This window comes from Taurulus bubalis (genome assembly GCF_910589615.1).
Source record: "Taurulus bubalis genome assembly, chromosome: 6".
Taxonomy (NCBI): domain Eukaryota; kingdom Metazoa; phylum Chordata; class Actinopteri; order Perciformes; family Cottidae; genus Taurulus; species Taurulus bubalis.
In genome coordinates this window covers 11,919,616-11,925,763 of record NC_136594.1, presented here as the reverse complement: position 1 = coordinate 11,925,763, position 6,148 = coordinate 11,919,616, and positions in this window count along the sequence as shown.

The following is a 6,148-nucleotide window of genomic DNA, read 5'->3' as shown; positions in this document are numbered from 1 at the left end:
TTTTATGGATTTCCTCAAAACATTATTTATGATGGGCACACACAGGAAGCATGATTTATTCAATGTGTAATACTCAACATGAATAATACTACTGTAATTATCCAAACACAGTTACAGTATAAATGTACATGTAAATATCCCACTGTAGACGGTGGATTGACTATGAATAGAAACGCTCCTGTCTGTCAATGTTCCTTTGTTTTTTTTTAATTAAATGTTTACTGTGGAGGAGTAATTTATTGTTTTGTCAATCACTGTCACACACCTGAAATAACTTATTTACAATTAATATGAAATAATTCCGTGTTATAATCATGATGGTGTTTTTTAATTGTTCCTACAGCGACAATGTGTGTGTGTGTCCTCTTTACTTTGTACTTGAGGGGAAAATCAAATCTCTAATAGTGAATCCATTAACACTTGAATATATTTTTTTGTACTTGGCTGTAATTGCTCTGTTTGTCAGAAAACATTCTGGTAGTTTTAAGACACTTGACCTACTCTGAAGTTGGTTTTTCATACTTAGGGATCCGCTTGTCAGATTTGTTGTTGGCTGACAATAAATGTGCCTTGGAAACCCTTTGCCTTTTTGACTTGGCTGATGGATTTAAATGCAGCAAAAACCAAATGTATGTGTAATTGTGCAATATGTAAGACTTGAATAACCCTCTGGGGGCCGTAGGGGTGGAATTAAGCTGTGGGACTTTGTTCTTTTTGCCTTTTTAAAAGGACAGTCCACCAATTGTTCTAGTGAAAGTCAGTTTATTTGTTATCAGCCTGTGAAAACAGTTGTATGAGGAAGACGCTCAATTAACAACACATTTAATTTGAAAATGATAGTATTAAGTTTAAAAGACACCATCAAGTCCGGATAGCTCAGTCTCTATCCCCAAAGTCCCCTAAATTCATGGAGGTCATAGGTCATGGCAACTATACTTGGCATATTCATAATTTTCTGCTCAGAGCCCAACTGGTAGGCCTACTCCTGTTCTGGGATACTATCCTATTCTTCCTTGGTTATTGTGTGTCAATTACTATGTATATGTTTGATTAAACACAAATGTATTGTATGCAATTAAAGACACACCATAACACAGGGCCTCACAAAATGAGGCTCAATTAATTGACTTTAATAGCCAACATTCCCTTATGTATTAAGAATGAACTAAATCACCACAAAGTACAGTTTTCCATTCTTTGAGCTAACTAGCAAATGCTAGCAAGCTAACATGCTAAGATGATGAACATGGTAAAGATTGGACTGCCATTGTGTGACTATGCTGCCATTACATTTAGCTGAAAGCACTGCTGTGCTAAGTACAGCCTCTCGGAGTCACTGGCATAGCTGTAGCCTCTTAGAAACCAGTGATCCCAGTGTAGAAGCTTTGGCATCTTTGTGGTTTCGTGCAATTTCGAGATGGCAAACTCCTAAATTTGAACCTGCATTGAATTGGCAGATTTTGAAGATATGGATTTCCACATACGCATGTATTTTGTTAGCTGCACTATTTTAAGCAAACCAATAGCCCTTATTTATATTGATAGTTGTGTCCAAGGAGACAAATGTACTTCCAGGTGAGGCAATAAATCTTGACTATTCTTGTGTCATAGCTGTGACATCAGAGTCCCTTCTGGCATCCCAACACAACAACTGGGCCTTAATGTAGATTCTTTAGAAACCAGCAGAGCAGCTGGGGGGTAAACCAGTGTCTGCCAGTCTCACTGCATCCAAGGCAACCAAGTAAACACAGCAGCAAACTGTCAGGTTAAACTTAAGCCTCGGCCCGGGTGATGTTTCAGTGTCACCAGAAAGCTAACCTTGCACGCTGGCAGATGCCAAAAGTGCTCTTCTGTCGGCATAAATCTGTTTGATTCTCTTTGACCCTTGTCATTTATTTTTTTAATGGAGAAAATGTATCAGGCAAGTATGAAACTGCAGAAAGTCATGATAAACAGGTCAGGTAGATAAAAGGAAATAAAGTGTAATAGTTGCAGAATAAAAGTTAATGTTCAGATCCAATATCAAAAAGTCAAAATACACAAACATGTTTTAGGAAGAAGCCTGTTGGTTATTTTAACCAGTTATTGCAGCCAGACGAACAAGATAATGTGTTATTTTCAATTCAATCTATTTTCTTCTGGTAACTTCAATCTATTTACTTTTTAGGTACCACTTTCTTATAGATTTACCATTTATTAGTGTTTATCATTTGCAAGTTGCAACAAAAAATTGTATTAATGATTAATAAAGCATTTAGTAATATGTCAAAGACCTATTATAAGCCTTAAGGTAGGTTGCCAGGTTGTAACCTTTAGCTTTTCAGGTCATCAAACACTCAGTTTGACCAGCAAAAGGTAATGTTCACAACATGGCATCCCAAAGGTGTTCTCATCAGTGATCTGAAGAATTAATAAATGTTGAATAAAGCCATTAGTTACAATGTATAAACCCTTAGAAATTATTTCTCATTAGAAGTATAATGATACATCAAGTATAAGTATACCCTTTTTTAAAACTTCTTTATATTCTCACATGCCTGTACATTCCTATTACACAAACAAAAATAGTGATTTGAATATGTTTACTTTTTAATTTCTCTCTAGCAAAGAATTCATGATGGGTTTTCCAGAAAAACAAAGTGATTTAAATGAATGGACAAATACATGTTCAGTTGCTTGATTTTGAATTTATTATATGAAGGCTTGTCAGTCAACATTACACTCATTCACCATTTTATTACTTTCAAGCTCGTAAGTGCAAACGCAGCACTCACTTCTCCTTTCAAGGCGTCCCTCCGCTGTCATCCTGACCTCTGTCTTTTTCTGGGGCAGTCACAGTTTACATCAGGAATGAAATATATATATATGACAGTACAGCCGTGAAGGCATTTCATTCAAACATGTGCCCTTTTTCTTTGAACATTCATAAATACACTTATCTCAGACCATCTCACCTTCTCTGTACCCTCTTTCCTCATACAAAAGCAACTGAAACTGCCAGTTTCATATATTTAACCTCAAAGTCAGCAGGTTTGTTGAGGGACATGTGTTTAAATAAAACATAGCATTAAATGCTACAGTGCATCTTTGGGCAAAATTAATCAGACAAAAATTTGCAACGTTTCATTTTACAATGAACAGATCCATATAGTGCTCTTTCTATTACCGATGTTTACAGTCATTCATTGCAGTCAGTGTGGTGACAAAAGAGTGACAATTCAAGTGCATTAAGTACATTATTATTCACAGATAAAGGTCTTACAAGGAACTAATGAAATGCATGTGGTAGAAAGGTTTTTTTATGTTGTAAGATTTTTTATCTTTATGACCACATTAAAATAGCTGGTTTAATGGAGCTTGCAAATTATCTTATTTATTATTATAATTTTGTAGGTGTTTATTTATTATGCTGTTCAAACACATACTTTTTTTTAGGAGGTAGAAAATCATATATATCTCAATTCTAACATGTTCATAGTACCTGTTTACTTTCCTTTGACTACTTGGTAAAACTTCTGACTCATAATTTCTAAATAAATAAGTGTTTGCATTACACTCAACTGCCTCAGAGATACATATATTTAGAAATTATAATAAAATGTACATTATTAATAAGTGTTTTGAATTAAATGTACAAATTTAAGTTACATTTCACCTCAAACATCACCTTGCTCCAAAGAGCAAACCATGTCCAATCTACTGCAAAGTTAGCAACAAGTCTGCAAATTACTGCATGAATTTATATCACTTGAAAGGAAATCAACTCATAGAGCACTTTATATAAAGTCGGTTGTCACAGAGGCTTAATAACATTTATTTTACAGAATTACGGTACATAGACTGACCAGCAGCTCCAAATACCTTTAATGTGTGTTTGGATTTGACACATGCTAAACAAATAGCAATCTACAGTTTGCATTAGTTCTACATAGGATGCTGGTATAACTGAGTCAAGTATAGCATCATGACCTATGGCACCCCACTGCATTTATTCAAAAGGAAACAGTACAGATGAAAACTTGACCTCAGAACTCTATACAGAAAGCCATCACAAGAACGTCATCAGTGGATATGTCGCTAAGAGGTCAAGGGGTTAAAAAAGAGAAACTTACATTGCTGTGTGTAGAGTGTGGCGACACACCAACACATGTAGTCTGTACGCTACCGTCTACAGTGAAGTAACATGACTCCTTGTTGTACACTCACAGAATACTGAAATGCCATACATAACTCACTGCCACGAACACGGACACATTCAGATGCACACGCACTAACTCCCATCTCATTACACACAAAAGTGTAAAACAAACCAACACAGAGGAAGTTATCCTGTAATTTTTTCAGCTGGCTCTGACTCATTAGGTTGAATACTACTTAGGAAATACTGATTTAAGTACACAGTTAAACCATTGACCCAGCTCCACTTCATCTGAGCGACACACTTAGTGTGTTTCTCTTCTTTTTCCCACTAACACACGAGGAGCGTGCTTTTAAAATATAAATATACACTACTTTATACAGCATATCAGTTGTGCAGGTATTAGCAGCATGTTGTGAGTCATAGTACAGATGTTATACATACTTCAAGTAGAACATCCTAAAAATGATGGAAATGTTATTGTGAATGTGGAACATTAGTGTTAGAGAGTAGTGATATGATACATAGCAATGTTATATATTTACTATTTACTTGGGACATCTTTAAAAACATTATTTTGAAATACAATAATTGTAATCCTCTGGCTGAACTTGGGGTGATTCAACACTACCCCGTAATCTGCATTTATTTTTATAATTCAGTGCAGACAAATGGTCCCTTTACTCAGAAAACAGTGTACAATATTGTAGGTTGTAATCACCCTAAGTAATGATCTTATTGTGTGAATTAAAGCAAGACTGTGTAACTTTTGAATAACCGTGGCCATTGTGGCCACAAGCGTCAATTACAGGATAATGGCACATTGCATTTCCCCTCACTTCCTAAGAGGTGAGAGTGTTGTGTTCATTTTTTATAGCCGTCCATCCATCCACCATCCATTTTCAACGGCTGTTTGGGTCAGAGGTGCAGCAGGCTAAGGCCCATATGTCCTTTACACTCGCCACGTCCTCCATCTTGGAATAACTACACAGGTACAGTAGGCATCCAGGAGTCTCCCGAACCACCTAAGATCACTCCTTTCAACACGAAAGGGCAGTAATCTTACACTGAGGTTCTTCCAGATGTCTGAGAATGTCACCCTGTTAAGGTTGGACCCAACCACCGTGCAACAACACTAATTTTGGTGGCTTGAGTCTGTCATCTCATTCTTTCAGTCATTACAGCTATCTCTTCACCACAACAGTCCGATACAGCGCCCGCATTACTGCTGACATGGCACCCATCCGCCAATAAGACTCCATCCTACTCTCACTCATTTTCAGGACTCAAAGATCCTTGAAGTCCTTCAATTTGGTAAATGGTTCACTCAAAACTTGAAAAGAAATAATCCACCATTTTCCAGGAAAGTACCATGGTCTCAGACTTGGAAGTACTGACCCCGCACAAACCATCCCAGTTCACGCTCCCATGTCATGATTTTATAAAGCCAGCAGAACCACGTAATCTCAGAGATGCAATCCTGAGGCCAACATGCAGCAGACTTGACATCTCAGCTGTGCCAAAAACTTCTATTCATAAATATCTGAAACGGAAGTGGTGACAAAGCACAAATCTGGAGAAGCCCAATGACTGAACCGATCAACTCTCACTTCGGCCATAAAAGGACTGGCACAAGATACAATGCCTCATTGGAAATGGTCACAAGCTTTCTCCAAATATACAAAACAAAGATGGGCAAACTCCCTTGACCACCCCAGTATTTTTGCAAGGGTAAATAGCAGATCCAATGTTCCAAAACGAGGATGGATTCTGCGTTGTTCCTCCTGGACCTGGCTGAGGTTTGACAATACGTCGGAGCCATCTTTCCTGTGTTTTTCCCAGGATGTTTGAGCATTGTGATCCTCCTACATCCTGCAGTACCCTTTCAAAAACAGGCAGTTACAGGCAGTAACCCTGACCACCACATGATATTAAGGAGCTGTGTCAATCAAGACAGCCTCACAATGTCGAGAGCCTTCAGCGTCTCAGTGCAAATATCATCCACCCTTG